Source organism: Hemiscyllium ocellatum, chromosome 3 (assembly GCF_020745735.1).
Source record: "Hemiscyllium ocellatum isolate sHemOce1 chromosome 3, sHemOce1.pat.X.cur, whole genome shotgun sequence".
Lineage (NCBI taxonomy): Eukaryota > Metazoa > Chordata > Chondrichthyes > Orectolobiformes > Hemiscylliidae > Hemiscyllium > Hemiscyllium ocellatum.
The window spans coordinates 10,150,179-10,165,844 of NC_083403.1; the positions used below are offsets into that span (position 1 = coordinate 10,150,179).

At 44.2% G+C, this 15,666-nt stretch overlaps 1 protein-coding gene across 2 annotated transcripts in view; it reads right to left on the reverse strand.

The window, feature by feature from the left end:
• LOC132830459 (cullin-9) overlaps positions 1-2,969 on the reverse strand; it is a 193,471-nt gene extending 190,502 nt beyond the window's left edge. For both annotated transcript variants that reach the window (XM_060848204.1, XM_060848195.1), the window contains exon 1: positions 2,733-2,969. The gene's annotated coding sequence lies outside the window, so the exon portion shown is untranslated. The remainder of the gene's footprint in view (positions 1-2,732) is intronic.
• Positions 2,970-15,666: the final 12,697 nt, after the last annotated feature.

Below are 15,666 nucleotides of genomic sequence, written 5' to 3' on the forward strand. Positions count from 1 at the left end.
TTAACTCTAAAATCAAAGTCGTAAATAATTTGCCCTCAGCAAATTTTCCCTTACCTTTCCTCAACTAAGTGACTATCCTATATTATCTCAAAGTTTCCCAGATAACTAACTTGCCTGAACTTAGCTTTGCACCCTTTACAATCAAGGGGATAACATAAGTTCAACTTTGACATGGAAATATACAGATTCATATACTCACAACTTCCTGATACAAGTTTTAATAGAACAACTGTTCTGTCCCAGGCAGTATTATAAGGTGATGCCTTAATTGCAAGACCAGAGAAGCACAAAGATAAAAGAATGCTACAGAAACTCAGTAAGTTTGACAACTATAGAGAAAGAAACAGAATTAATGTTTCAAGACCAATGATTTATTTTGCTCATGCATACCTTCAAGACCACATTTAAAATAAGGTCAAATTAGAATCCCAATCAATATAACCTGAGAACATTAACATTAGTGGCTTTTAGCAGCGTTCAGTTCCACAGAATTCAATCCTATAGATTTTATTCAACATTTTGACTACCCAAGAGTTTGATGTTCAGTTTTGAAAATGTCATGACATATGCTCATTGCTGAACTTCTTTCGAGTTTCTGTTCCTGACCTTGATTCAGGGAGTCCTGCTGGAATTTACACCAGAACATGTACCAGATCGAATGTCATCCGAATCAGCTGGGTAACACCCCAACACTGGCCATCAGATCATTGATCTAGAATTCCTGTCCACCCCACACCTAGCTCCTACGCATGAGCCTTTTCAAGCTAACTTTTAAGTCAAACCTTTTATTAGCCTCCATACACAAACTACTTTGATTCAATATTTATGTTTGCTATTCTCAGGATCTTTTCCCATAATAAAGGTCTAAATAAATGCAAGTTTATTTTCTGGGTCAGCCCTTAAGATTGGGGACGGGGTTGAGGTCTGCAAATAGCAGCACGTTTAGGGAGAAGAATGAAACTCAGCTGACAAAACCTATTTTATATACTTGAAAAGGAGTTCAAAGTACACAACAGGAACACATCATGTGCAGGTTAGTCACATGATGCACGTCTGTCAGAATGCTACACTGCTTTCATACGAAGAGTCACTAAAATCTGCCACATCCAGCCAGCTGCTACTTGTGATTCCTTTACTGTCACCTCACCCAAAACTACATAATCTGGAGCTGTCAGAATAGCTAGTAATGACTGGATTTATCTTTAGGTAAATTAGCATAAGACTCAGATATTCACTGTGGACAAGAGCTCTAAATAGGAATACCTATATGGAAGGTCCTTTACATTGGAAGGTATTTATAAAAAGTCAGACCACACCCCTCGTTTTTCACTTTGTTTATTATTTCCACGTTCTTTGGAAAAGGCCATAACTTAAGATTAACCACTCAATGTAAAGTTGGTACATCAAACAAAACTGTAACCAGACTTAAGCCATTTAGATTAACCTCCTGTCCTCACTTCGCCCATACAGAATTGCGATAAGCCAAGCACCAGACATCAATTTTACTGCCAATCACTCATCAGAGGGTCCAGTCAAGAGAAGGTTCAAGGGTTAGCACTGCTGCCTCACAGAACCAGAGACCCGGTTTCAATTTCAGCCTCGGGTGACTATCTGTATGGAGTTTGCACATTCTCCCTGTGTTTGCGTGGGTTTCCTCCGACAGTCCAAAGATGTGTAGGTTGGGTGAATTGGCCATGCTAAAATGCACATAGTTTTCAGGGATGTGTAGGCTAGGTGCATTAATGAGAGGAAATGTAGTATAATAGGGGTAGGGAAATGGATCAGGGTGGGATAGTCTTCAGAGGGTCAGTGTGGACTTGTTAGGCCAAATGGCCTGTTTCCACACTAAGGATTCTATGAAAGCTGTTTTATTATAGGGACAGAGAAAAGAAGAAACCAGATTCTGTCAAACTGGCATTCTCGTTCGCAACAACTGTAATCAGAAGGACAAGTTCTACAAGTACTACTCGAGCCCATAGACAACTTACAGCCCTTCCTGATGAAGGGCTTATGCTCGAAACGTCGAATTCTCTATTCCTGAGATGCTGCCTGGCCTGCTGTGCTTTGACCAGCAACACATTTGCAACTTACAGCTAAAACCTACAGATTTGATGAAAACAGGAAGGGATTCACTAAGTCGCATGAATCATATTCCTCTTCTCTCCCCACCTCACCAACCCCTATCCAAACCAAACAGGAAAGATTTACAGCAAGCTACTGTTTCCTGCAGATAGGAGTGCTGATTGTTGTTGCACAACGTTCAAATTTAATAAGATATTAACCTCAACATCATAATTTCAAGACTCACTCTGGTTAAGTACTCTTTAATCAGTACACACTTTTTAACATCAATTCTACATTCAGTACCTGTTCATTTCTCCAATATTCAAAATCACCACAACATAATCAACCCTCCTCCTTAAATCCCAAACCCTCCTTTCCAGGCCACCTCTTACCGCTCTGCCTTCCCTCATGACCGCTACCACCTCCCCTTCACACTCCCTCCTTTACACACCCCACCTCATTTCTAGTCCCATTCCCCGTTTCGCTTCTCAATCCTCTTCGCCACCAGCCACTTTTGTTCTTCTTTACCTCCCCGCCCCCCTCCCCCTCCCCCTCAGCTCAGCTCACCTCACCACCCCCCCTCCCCCTCACCTCACCACCACCACCACCCCCCACCCCCCCCCCTTCCCTCCCCTCGAGGCCCGGGGCCACCTCTTCCCAGGACTCACCGGCTTACGGCCTGTCTTTGGGCTTTCGCCAAGATCTGCCTTCCCGAGGCGGATCAGGGGCTGTCCCTTGGAGTCTATGAGGCAAGGGCCTGTATGTGCTGCCCGGTCCGAAGCCGGGGTCCGCCTATCGCAGATTTCTCGGCGTTTTTTTTCCCCAACCGGTTCCGTGGCGCAGAAACGGCCACCGACGCCACTTCCGATGCCCGCGCTACGGGTCGTCACCGGGACCGGAAGTGTCGCGCGAGGCTCGAACGTGGTGTCCAGACTAGGCCCCGCCCCCTCATGTGTTCCTGCCTTTTGATCCCGCCCTTCCTTTGATCCCGCAGCCCCTCGTGATCGATCCGCATGAGGTCCCGCTCCTCCATGCGCCCGCTGAGACCGGCCCCTTCACCAAGGCCCCGCCTCCGCATCGAGTTCCCGCCCTTTCGCCAAGGTCCGCCCTCCCCTCCGTGCGCCCGCTGAGACCCGCCCCTTCGCCAAGGCCCCGCCCCTCCATGCGCCCGCTGAGACCAGCACCTTCGCCAAGGCCCCGCCTCCACATCGAGTTCCCGCCCCTTCATGCGCGCGCTGAGACCCGCCCCTTCGGTAAGGCCCCGCCTCCACATCGAGTTCCCGCCTCCACATCGAGTTCCCGCCTCTTCGCCAAGGCCCCGCCTCCACATCGAGTTCCCGACCAACCATTTTCTCCGCCCCGTTCTGACGTCACACATTATCAATTGGACGCCGCCCATTGTTGACGCTTCGTTCCTATTCTCAAATTCCAACCTGAAACGGGATCTCATCCCGTATCCAGGCCCTAGGACCTGTAGTTCCGATCTTTACTCCCGTCTCTAGACCTAGTCCCTGCTCCCAGCCCTCAGCCTGAATCCATATCCCTACTCCTGGTCACTATTGCTCCCAACCCCCATACCGACCCTAATCCCAGTTTAGGTCCAATCCCAATCCAGTCCCCTCTGACCCCTAGTCCTAGGCGCCTGTCGCTAATTCGATTCTTGACCCAAATGTTGACTGAGAGTCCCAGTTTCTATTCCTAGCCCTATTCCCTAATCCCAGCCTTGAATCCCAATTTCTAGTTATCACCCCCAGGTTCTGGCCCCTAATTCTGATCCCAAAACCTGGCCCCAAACTGTCATCCCCTGTGGTTATCTCATCAAGTGCTTGACTACATTTTATAGTTCACATCTTCTTTTCAAACAAATTCGTGGCCATCTCCTCCCTCTTTCTCTAATCTCCAGACCTGAATTAATAGGAAATCCGAGTCAGAGTCAGGGCAACTCCATCATGTCAGCTCATCTGATCATGGCTTCAAATCCAGTTTCCTGTCATCTCCTCTATCTCTGAGTGCTTTATCAAGCAAAGTCCCTCGCTGAGTCTTAAATCTATATTAGGGTTGGGAATAAACACTTATTTATTTGTGGTTTTAGGCATTGCTGGATGCCAAATGACCCCCTCAGTATCAAGTAGGTTTCAATCAAGTCACTTTACTCTTCTAAACTCCAGCAGCTACAAGCCTAGTGTAACCAACCTCTCCCCATAAAACAACCCACTCACCCTCAGTATTAGAGAGTAAAACTTCTCATTTTCAGCATATTACACTCATCACCTCCACTTTGATAGATGTTTTATTAATGTCCTTTTCCTTAGTAAAAACTACTACAAAGTACTCGCTAAATATTCCAGCCTTGACTAGCTCCTCGAAGCATACATAACTCTTTTTGTTCCAAATAAGACTCACTCTCTCCTCATATCCACTTAAATATTCATTTCAGTAGAGAATTTTTAGACAATAAGACCGTAAGAAATAGGAATATGCCATTCAACCCTAGAACCTGTTCTGCCATTCAATAAAATCACGGCTAATCCAAAATTCCTAATATCCACTTTTCTCCATTTTTCCTGTAACCCTGATTCCTGAACTGATCAAGAATTAATCTATCTCAGATTGAAATATACCCAAGATTGCTTCCCTCTCAATGATCCCTTTTGTGATAAATACCATTTCTTTCTCTTATTCTGCCTTTCCCAGTCATATTTCCCTCCTCACATTTCTCTCAACTTATTGTTTGATCTTGAATAAATCAGCTGAAATGCATTGTCTATCTGCCATTTTTTTTATCATGATCTCTGGAGGATAATGTGTGTGAACTTAGGAGGGTGGCTTAGTGATTAGCACTGCTGGCTCACAGTGCTTGGGACCTGGCTCAATTCCAACCTCAGGAAACTATCTGTGTGGGGTTTGCCCATTCACCCTGTATCGGCATGGATTTCCTCTGGGTGCTCTGGTTTCCTCCCTCAGTTCAAAGATATGCAGGCGAGATGGATTAGCCATGGTAAATGCAAGATTATTGGGATAGGATAGAGTGGGAGTCTAGGTATAGAATTGGACAGCACAGGAACAGGCCCTTCAGCCCACAATTTTGTGCCAAACATGATGCCAAATTAAACTAATCCCTTCTGCCTCATATCCCTCCATTCGTCACACATGCATGTGCTTATCTAAAACACCCGTATCATATCTGCCTCCACCACCACCACAGGCAGCAGGCTCCAGAGTCCTACTACTCTGCATAAAAAAAGACTTGCTCCCTCTCACCTGAAACGCATGCACCTAGTATTAGGGTCCTCAATTTTATAGATTTCTTTCAAGTCTCCCCTCAGCTTCCATTGCTCCAGAGAAAACAAGCCCAGTTTTTCTCGCCTCTCCTTCTAGTTCATACCCTTAAATCCATGCAGCACCCAGGTAAACCTCTTCTGCACCCTCTCCAATGCTTCCACATCCTCCCCATCATGTGGTGACCACAATTGAATGTCTGCACTTTGGATGCTGCCTGAACTGCTGTGCTCTTCCAGCACCACTAATCCAGAATCTGGTTTCCAGCATCTGCAGTCATTGTTTTTACCTCTATACCATAAGTGCGGACTAACCAAAGTCTTATAAAGCTGCAACATGACATCCTGATTCTAGGATGCCTTCAGAAGGTTGGTGCAGAATTGATGGGCCGAATAACGTCTTTCTGCACCGTAGAGATTCTATGACTTTGACAGGAAGAATGGACATTCGGTATACTATTTAAATGGAAGGAGGGTGTCTTAATGCTTGTTGTCTTCAAATTCGGTAGTTCCAATGTGAGCTCCCACGACTGATTCCTGATGAATGGCTCTTGCCCGAAACGTCGATTCTCCTCCTCCTTAAATGCTGCCTGACCGGCTGTGCTTGTCCAGCACCACACTCTCCACTGATAAAGGCAGTTATATAAAGTATGTCTATAATGACCGTATTAAACTTTCTTGCGACCTTCCAATTTACTTTAAACCCCTCTCAAGCATACCTGTCAACTTTGGTGAATCTCAAGGATATGAGCCACTCAGACTTGTACAGATGGAAGGGTTTAGAAGTATGGTTGAAGGAAACAATTGTATACAAAGAAAAATAGGAGAAAGTAAGGTCTGCAGATGCTGGAGATCAGAGTCAACAGTGTGTTGCTGGAAAAGCACAGCACGTCAGGCAGTTCCATACAGTTCCAACATGAGCTTCCATGACTGATTCCTGATGAAGGCCTCTTGCCCCAAACATCGATTCTCCTGCTCCTCGAATGCTGCTTGGCCTGCTGTGCTTTTCCAGATCACACTCTCGACTATGCAGAAAAATAGTCTACTGTCTAGAATGAACTCGTACACAATGTTGTCAGATAACTGAGACCACTACAGTTCTTTTATAATGTAGCCAGAGATCTTATCAGTAGTGGTTAGATGGATATTAAATAGAATCTATTTTTAAGAGATGAAGTGTTTTTTCAAGGGTCCATCTTTAGCTTTTTCAAGAAAACAAAGGCTTGGCTCGAACCATTGCATTTAATAGTAGGATGGTTATGCTGGAACTATATGAAATGTTGCTTAGGCCACAGCTAGACTGTTGTGTGCAGTTCTGGAAACCACATTATAGGAGGCATGTGATCACATTGGAGCAGCTTTACAGTGATGTTGCCTGAGCTGGAGCGCTTCAGTAATGAAGAGAGATTGAGGAAGTTAACCAGCTGATGAGAGCACAGTGGTAGATGTTGTCTATTCAGACTTTAGCAAGGACTTTGACAAAGTTCCTCATTGCAGGTTGATATAGAAGGTGAAGTCACATGGGATCTGCGGTGATCTGGTGAAATGGATACAGGACTAGCTTAGTCATAGAAGACAGGAATTAGCAATTGCAGGGTGCTTTTCATACTGGAGATCTGTGACCAGTGTTATTCAGCAGTGGTCAGTGCTGGGACCCCTTATGTTTGTTCCATGAAAGTGGCAACACAAATTGTTAAGGTAGTCATGGTATGCGTGCCTGCATTTGTCAGGGCATAGATTGGCAAGTCATGTTGCAGCTGTATAGAACTTTAATTGGGTCATTTAAAATATTGTCTATACTTATATCATCACACTACCAGAAGGAAGTGGAAGCTTTGGAGAAGTCTGATTGAAGATTTGTAGCTCGGGTATCCGTTGTTGTGGTTCTGCTCGCCGAGCTGGAAGTTTTTGCTGCAAACGTTTCGTTCCCTGGCTAGGGAACATCATCGGTGCGGTGGGAGCCTCGTGTGAAGCGCTGCTTTGATGTTTCTTCCGGTATTTATATTGGTTTGTTCTTGCCGCTTCCGGGTGTCAGTTTCAGCTGCAGTGATTTGTATCTGGGGTCCAGGTCGATGTGTCTGTTGATGGATGTTCTTGCCGTTTCCGGGTGTCAGTTTCAGCTGTAGTGGTTTGTATATGGTGTCCAGGTCAATGTGTCTATTGATGGAATTTGGGGATGAATGCCATGCTTCTAGGAATTCTCTGGCTGTTCTCTGTCTGGCTTGTCCTATGATAGTGGTGTTTTCCCAGTCAAATTCATGTTGCTGGTTGTCTGAGTGTATGGCTACTAGAGATAGCTGGTCGTGTCGTTTTGTGTCTAGCTGATGTTCGTGGATGCGGATTGTTAGCTGTCTTCCTGTTTGTCCTATATAGTGTTTTGTGCAGTCCTTGCATGGTATTTTGTAAACTACGTTAGTTTGGCTCATGCTGGGTATTGGGTCCTTTGTTCTAGTGAGTTGTTGTCTGAGCGTGGATGTTGGCTTGTGTGCTGTTATGAGTCCTAAGGGTCGCAGTAGTCTGGCTGTCAGTTCTGAGACACTCCTGACGTATGGTAGAGTGGCTAGTCCTTTTGGTTGTGGCATGTCCTCGTTCCGTGGTCTATCTCTTAGGCATCTGGTGATAAAGTTGCGTGGGTATCCGTTTTTGGCGAATACCTTGTATAGATGTTCCTCTTCCTCTTTTCGCAGTTCTGGTGTACTGCAGTGTGTTGTGGCCCTTTTGAATAGTGTCCTGATGCAGCTTCGTTTGTGTGTGTTGGGGTGGTTACTTTCATAGTTTAAGACTTGGTCTGTGTGTGTTGGTTTCCTGTGTATCCTTGTGGTGAATTCTCCGTTGGGTGTTCTCTCTACTAACACGTCTAGGAATGGGAGTTGGCTATCCTTTTCTTCTTCTCGTGTGAATCGGATTCCTGTGAGTGTGGCGTTGATGATTCGGTGTGTTTTTTCTATATCTGTGTTTTTGATGATTACAAAGGTGTCATCAACATATCTGATCCAGAGTTTGGGTTGGATTTGTGGTATGGCTGTATGTTCTAATCTTTGCATAACTGCCTCTGCTATGAGTCCCGAGATTGGTGATCCCATGGGTGTTCCGTTGATTTGTTCGTATATCTGATTGTTGAATGTAAAGTGTGTGGTGAGGCACAGGTCCAGTAGTTTAAGTATGCCGTCCTTGTTGATAGGTTCGGCCTCCTGTGTTCTGTTATGTATGTCCAGTAGGTTGGCTATTGTTTCTCTGGCTAGGGTTTTGTCAATTGAAGTGAACAGTGCCGTCACGTCGAATGATACCATGGTTTCTTCTTTGTCTATGTGTGTCTTCCTGATGACGTCCTGATGACACACTTTACATTCAACAATCAGATATACGAACAAATCAACGGAACACCCATGGGATCACCAATCTCGGGACTCATAGCAGAGGCAGTTATGCAAAGATTAGAACATACAGCCATACCACAAATCCAACCCAAACTCTGGATCAGATATGTTGATGACACCTTTGTAATCATCAAAAACACAGATATAGAAAAAACACACCGAATCATCAACGCCACACTCACAGGAATCCGATTCACACGAGAAGAAGAAAAGGATAGCCAACTCCCATTCCTAGACGTGTTAGTAGAGAGAACACCCAACGGAGAATTCACCACAAGGATACACAGGAAACCAACACACACAGACCAAGTCTTAAACTATGAAAGTAACCACCCCAACACACACAAACGAAGCTGCATCAGGACACTATTCAAAAGGGCCACAACACACTGCAGTACACCAGAACTGCGAAAAGAGGAAGAGGAACATCTATACAAGGTATTTGCCAAAAACAGATACCCACGCAACTTTATCACCAGATGCCTAAGAGATAGACCACGGAACGAGGACATGCCACAACCAAAAGGACTAGCCACTCTACCATACGTCAGGAGTGTCTCAGAACTGACAGCCAGACTACTGCGACCCTTAGGACTCATAACAGCACACAAGCCAACATCCACGCTCAGACAACAACTCACTAGAACAAAGGACCCAATACCCAGCATGAGCCAAACTAACGTAGTTTACAAAATACCATGCAAGGACTGCACAAAACACTATATAGGACAAACAGGAAGACAGCTAACAATCCGCATCCACGAACATCAGCTAGCCACAAAACGACACGACCAGCTATCTCTAGTAGCCATACACTCAGACAACCAGCAACATGAATTTGACTGGGAAAACACCACTATCATAGGACAAGCCAGACAGAGAACAGCCAGAGAATTCCTAGAAGCATGGCATTCATCCCCAAATTCCATCAATAGACACATTGACCTGGACACCATATACAAACCACTACAGCTGAAACTGACACCCGGAAACGGCAAGAACATCCATCAACAGACACATCGACCTGGACCCCAGATACAAATCACTGCAGCTGAAACTGACACCCGGAAGCGGCAAGAACAAACCAATATAAATACCGGAAGAAACATCAAAGCAGCGCTTCACACGAGGCTCCCACCGCACTGATGATGTTCCCTAGCCAGGGAACGAAACGTTTGCAGCAAAAACTTCCAGCTCGGCGAGCAGAACCACAACAGCTTTGGAGAAGGTACACAAACAGTTCATCAGTATGTTTTCCGATTTGGATGGTATTCACTATGAGGAGAGATTGGACAAACTCAAGTTGTTTTCCTCGAACGTTAGAATCTGAAGGGCAATCTGATCATTCACAAAATTATGAGAGGCCTGGATAGAATGGATTATCAGAATCCTTAAATATCAATTACGAGGGGACATGGGGTAAAGTTTACAAGAGATATGAGAGCTGAAAATGTGTTGCTGGTTAAAGCCAGCAGGTCAGGCAGCATCCAAGGAACAGAAAATTCGACGTTTCGGACACAAGCCCTTCATCAAGAGATATGAGGCAATTTTTAATGCAGAGGGTGGTAAGTGCATGGAGAAGGTGGTGGAGGCAGATATAATAGCAATGTTGAGAACACATCTTGACAAATACATGAATAGACAGGGCACAGAGGAATATGTGGGACAAGAGGTTTTTACATTAGAAAAGAGTCATGTGTTGGCTGTGATGACAGCTGCCATCCTCTGCAGAGCTCGCCCAGCAGTTCATAATTGGGCAGAAGTGAAGCCTTCAAGCAACCAAGGCTTGAAGACTGTAAAATGGGAGCACCTAAGTACCTGGCAGCCATTGACGTTTATAGTAGGGAAGACTCTGCTCTCAGTTTAAAATGCATGAACTTTTACATATGAAGGGACATTTATGACTACATGACCACATGAATACATAGAGCTTTGCAGAAAAGCTGTATAAAACACACAGATGATCACTAAGCAGGGATACAATGCCCATTAAACCTTAATTACGACATTGACATGGTGTGCACAGCTGCTGGGAGCACAATCTGGAATGTTTATCCAAAGAGCACTTTTATTCTTTTTGAATACAGAAAGATGTCTCCGGACACAGTACTGTGTTTACATACACAAACCTTCCAGAGCGCTGGAAACAAAGAAGAAAAAAACAGAATCCAAACACAACAATAAAAGTAAACAAGCCGGATTTCTCTTTTTTTTAAAAAAAAAGCTTTCGCTGTGTAAATCACACCAGATCTTGGTGTGACAGGCTGTGGGCATGGCGAGCTGCTGAACTCGAGCACATCCTCTCCCTTTCACTGAAATGTTGATCTTTTTGTATTCCATGGAAAAAAATGTATAAAACTTACACACCACCCTTCCCTCCCCCCGCCTGTGTGATACAAACTCTTACACATAAACTGCAATACAATTTTACAAGTGTTTTTTTTCTCTGTGATACATAAATACTGAATAAACACCTATAAAAATAAACTCTCTCTTTCAAAGGCATTTTATAAAAGGTAGTGGCCGCTTCCTATGAAAACGTTTCCCTTCATAGCACCAAGTACAAAAAACTGCTGCTTGTAGGTGGGCCTGAACTTGAAGGGACCGTGGCACGTACAAAGGTCAGGGATTATCAATGAGAAGGCCATAAACTGGGAAGGTGCAGAACAGAGGAACACCAGCTAAACGGAGCGGGCAATGTCTGTGTGAAATGGGATTCTGTTTAGAGCCAGAGAGAGGATGGAGGGAGAAGGTGGGAATTACCTGTCAGCAGGGAGCTCCAGGAGGGAAAGCAGCCTGCTTTCGCACTTTATACAGGGCGATGGCTGACATGGGCGTATCTTTTAACATCTTCCCTTCCATGATTGTAACCAGATTATAGTCCAACAGGTTTATTGGAAGAACTAGCTTTAGGAGCACTGCTGCTTCATCATGTGGTTGTGGAGCATAAGGTCATAGGGACACAGAATTTATTGCAAAAGTTTACGGTGTGATGTAACTGAAATTATATATTGAAAAAGAGCTGGCGTACTGGAGAAGGATTCACATTTTTGGATCATTGGAAGCTGTTTTCGGGGAGAAGTGACCCCTGTACCTGTAACAGGGAAGGCAGATGAACTCAGGGCATGGTTAGGAGAATGGGACTGGGATATCATAGCAATTACAGAAACATGGCTCAGGGATGGACAGAACTGGCAGCTTAATGTTCCGGGATACAAATGCTATACTATAGGAAGGACAGAAAGGGAGGTGGGGGCCAGGAAGGGCGGTTTTAATAAGGGATAGCATTACAGCTGTACTTAGGATTTGGAGGTGCCGGTGTCGGACTGGGGTGTACAAAGTTATAGTCCAACAGGTTTAATTCTGTACTTAAGGAGGACATTCCCAGAAATACATCCAGACAAGTTATTTGGATGGAACTGAGAAATAAGAAAGGGATGATCACTTTATTGGAATTGTATTATAGACCTCCTAATAGTCAGAGGGAAATTGATAAACAAACTTGCAAGGAGATCTCAGTTATCTGTAAGAATAATAGGGTGGTTATGGTAGGGGATTTTAACTTTCCAAACATAGACTGGGACTGCCATAGTGTTAAGGGTTCAAATGGAGAGGAATTTGTAAACTGTGTACAAGAAAATTTTCTGATTCAGTATGTGGACGTATGTACTAGAGAAGGTGCAAAACTTGACCTACTCTTGGGAAATAAGGCAGGGAAGGTGACTGAGGTGTCAGTGGGGAAGCACTTTGGGGCCAGCAACCATAATTCTATTAGTTTTAAAATAGTGATGGAAAAGGATAGACCAGATCTAAAAGTTGAAGTTCTAAATTGGAGGAAGACCAATTTTGACGGTATTAGGCAAGAACTTTCGAAAGCTGATTGGGGACAGATGTTCACAGGTAAAGGGACGGCTGGAAAATGGGAAGCCTTCAGAAATGAGATAACGAGAATCCAGAGAAAGTATATTCCTGTTAGGGTGAAAGGGAAGGCTGGTAGGTGTAGGGAATGCTGGATGACTAAAGAAATTGAGGGTTTAGTTAAGAAGAAGGAGGTAGCATATGTAAGGTATAGACAGGATAGATCGAGTGAATCCTTAGAATTCTGAGTCTAAAGGCAGTAGGAGTATACTTAAGAGAGAAATCAGGAGGGAAAAATGGGGACATGAGATAGCTTTGGCAAATAGAATTAAGGAGAATCCAAAGGGTTTTTACAAATACATTAAGGACAAAAGGGTAACTGGGAAGAGAATAGGGCCCCTCAAAGATCAGCAAGGTGGCCTTTGTGTGGAGCCACAGGAGATGGGGCAGATACTAAACGAGTATATGGTATCAGTATTTACTGTGGAAAAGGATATAGAAGATATAGAATGTAGGGGAGTAGATGGTGACATCTTGAAGAATGTCCACATTACAAAGGAGGAAGTGCTGGATGTCTTGAAATACATAAAAGTGGATAAATCCTCAGGACCTGATCAGGTGTATCCTAGAACTCTGTGGGAAGCTAGAGAAGTGAATGCTGGCCTCTTACTGAGATATTTGTATCATCGATAGTCACAGGTGAGATGCCGGAAAATTGGAGGTTAGCTAACTTGGTGCCACTGTTTAAGAAAGGTGGTAAGGATAAGCCAAGGAACTACAGACCAGTGAATTAGACATCGGTGGTGGGCAAGTTGTTGGAGGGAATCCTGATGGACAGGATGGACATGTATTTGGAAAAGCAAGGACTGATTAGGGATAGTCAACATGGCTTTCCCTCATTTACACAAATAATTTGGATGTGAGCATAAGAGGTACTGTGCTGGGTCCTCTACTTTTTGTTATTTACATAAATGATTTGGATGCGAGCATAAGAGGTACAGTTAGTAAGTTTGCAGATGACACCAAAATTGCAGGTGTAGTGGACAGCAAAGAAGGTTACCTCAGAATACAACAGGATCTTGATCAGATGAGCCAATGGGCTGAGAAGTGGCAGATGGAGTTTAATTTAGTCAAATGTGAGGGGCTGCATTTTAGGAAAGCAAATCTTAGCAGGAGTTATACACTTAATGGTAAGATCCTAAGGAGTGTTGCTGAACAAAGAGACCTTGGAGTGCAGGTTCATTGCTCCTTGAAAGTGGAGTCTCAGGTAGATAGGATAGTGAAGAAGGTGTTTGGTATGCTTTCCTTTATTGGTCAGAGTACTGAGTGCAGCAGTTGGGAGGTCATGTTGTGGCTGTACAGGACATTGGTAAGGCCACTGTTGGAATATTGCATGCAATTCTGGTCTCCTTCCTATCAAAGATGTTGTGAAACTTGATAGGGTTCAGAAAAGATTTACAAGCATGTTGTCAGGGATGGAGGATTTGAGCTATAGGGAGAAGTTGAATAGGCTAGGGCTGTTTTCCCTGGAGCGTCGGAGACTGAGGGGTGACCTTATAGAGGTTTATAAAATCATGAAGGGCATGGATAGGATAAATAGGCAAAGTCTTTTCCCTGCGGTGGGGGAGTTCAGAACTAGAGGGCCATAGGTTTAGGGTGAGGGGGGAAAGATATAAAAGAAACAAAAGAGGCAACTTTTTCACTCAGAGGGTGGTATGTGTATGAATGACCTGCCAGAGGAAGCGGTGGAGGCTGGTACAATTGCAACATTGAATAGGAAGGGTTTGGAGAGATATGGGCCAGATGCTCGCAAGTGGGACTAGATTGGGTTGGGATATCTGGTTGGCATGGACGAGTTGGAGCGAAAGGTCTATTTCCATGCTGTACATTTCTGACTCTATGACTATGACATAGGTGATCTGTCAAGTCTCTCATCTTTTCAAATGAACATGTTGGTTTCAGTTCCTTCATATGTAAATTGCAGAACATTTTTAAAGTTACATTCTCAAGCGAACTTTAACAATTGGTGTCATATTGACCCAGATAATGCATTTAACGTGAGGTGCCCTGTGCAAAGCTGTCTGCGCCACAATGTTCAGACTGATTCTCATCTAAAAAATTGATTTACAGCATTTTACATGAATTCATGCAGTTTTTGAGCAAAGTAAAATGTAATTCTGAAAGTACAAATTCACCCCACAAAAACTTATATATGTGTGTGTACATGTGGGTGCGTGTATGGTGGGGTTATGAATGTCTGTGAGAGAGTGTGTTTGAGTGAGTGAGTGTAAAGGGGTAGTAGTCTGTGAGAGGGTGCATGTGAGTGTAGGAGTGTATGTGTGAGTGTATGAAAGAGAGTCTGCGTGAGTGCATGGGTCTGGAGGAGTGTGTGTGTGTGTAGAAGTATCTATGAGTCTGTGTGTGTGCATTGTGCAGTGGGGTCACCTGTAGTGTGACATGAACCCAAGGTCCCGGTTGAGGCCATTCCCAGTGGTACGAACTTGGCTATCAGCCTCTGCTCGGCCACTTTGTGCTGTTGCCTGTCCCGAAGTCCGCCTTGGAGAACAGACACCCGAAGGTCCGAAGTCAAATGTCCTGGACGGCTGAAGTGTTCTCTGACTGGGAGGGAAACACTCCTGTTTGTTGGTTGTTGTGCTGTGTCCATTCATCCACTGACGTAGCCTCTCCAATGTACAATGTACCAATGTACAATCACACAAATACTCCCACACTCTCACAAGTCCTCTCACAGACTTATATCCCTTTACACTCACACACATACACGCACTTTCTCAGACACTCATAATCCCCTGCCCTACCCCCCCCACAAGTCTGTGGGGTGAATTTGTACTTGCAGAATTACATTTTATTTTGCTCAAAAACTGCATGAATCCAGGTCAGATTATGTAAATCCATTTTTAGATTAGAGTCAGTCTGAATATTGTGGCACAGACAGTCTCACACAGGGTACCTCACACCTTCAATGCATTATCTTGGACCAACATGATACCAATTGTTGAAGTTCACTTGAGAATGTAACTTTAAAAAAGTTCTGCAATTTATATATGAAAGAATTGAAAAACCAACAT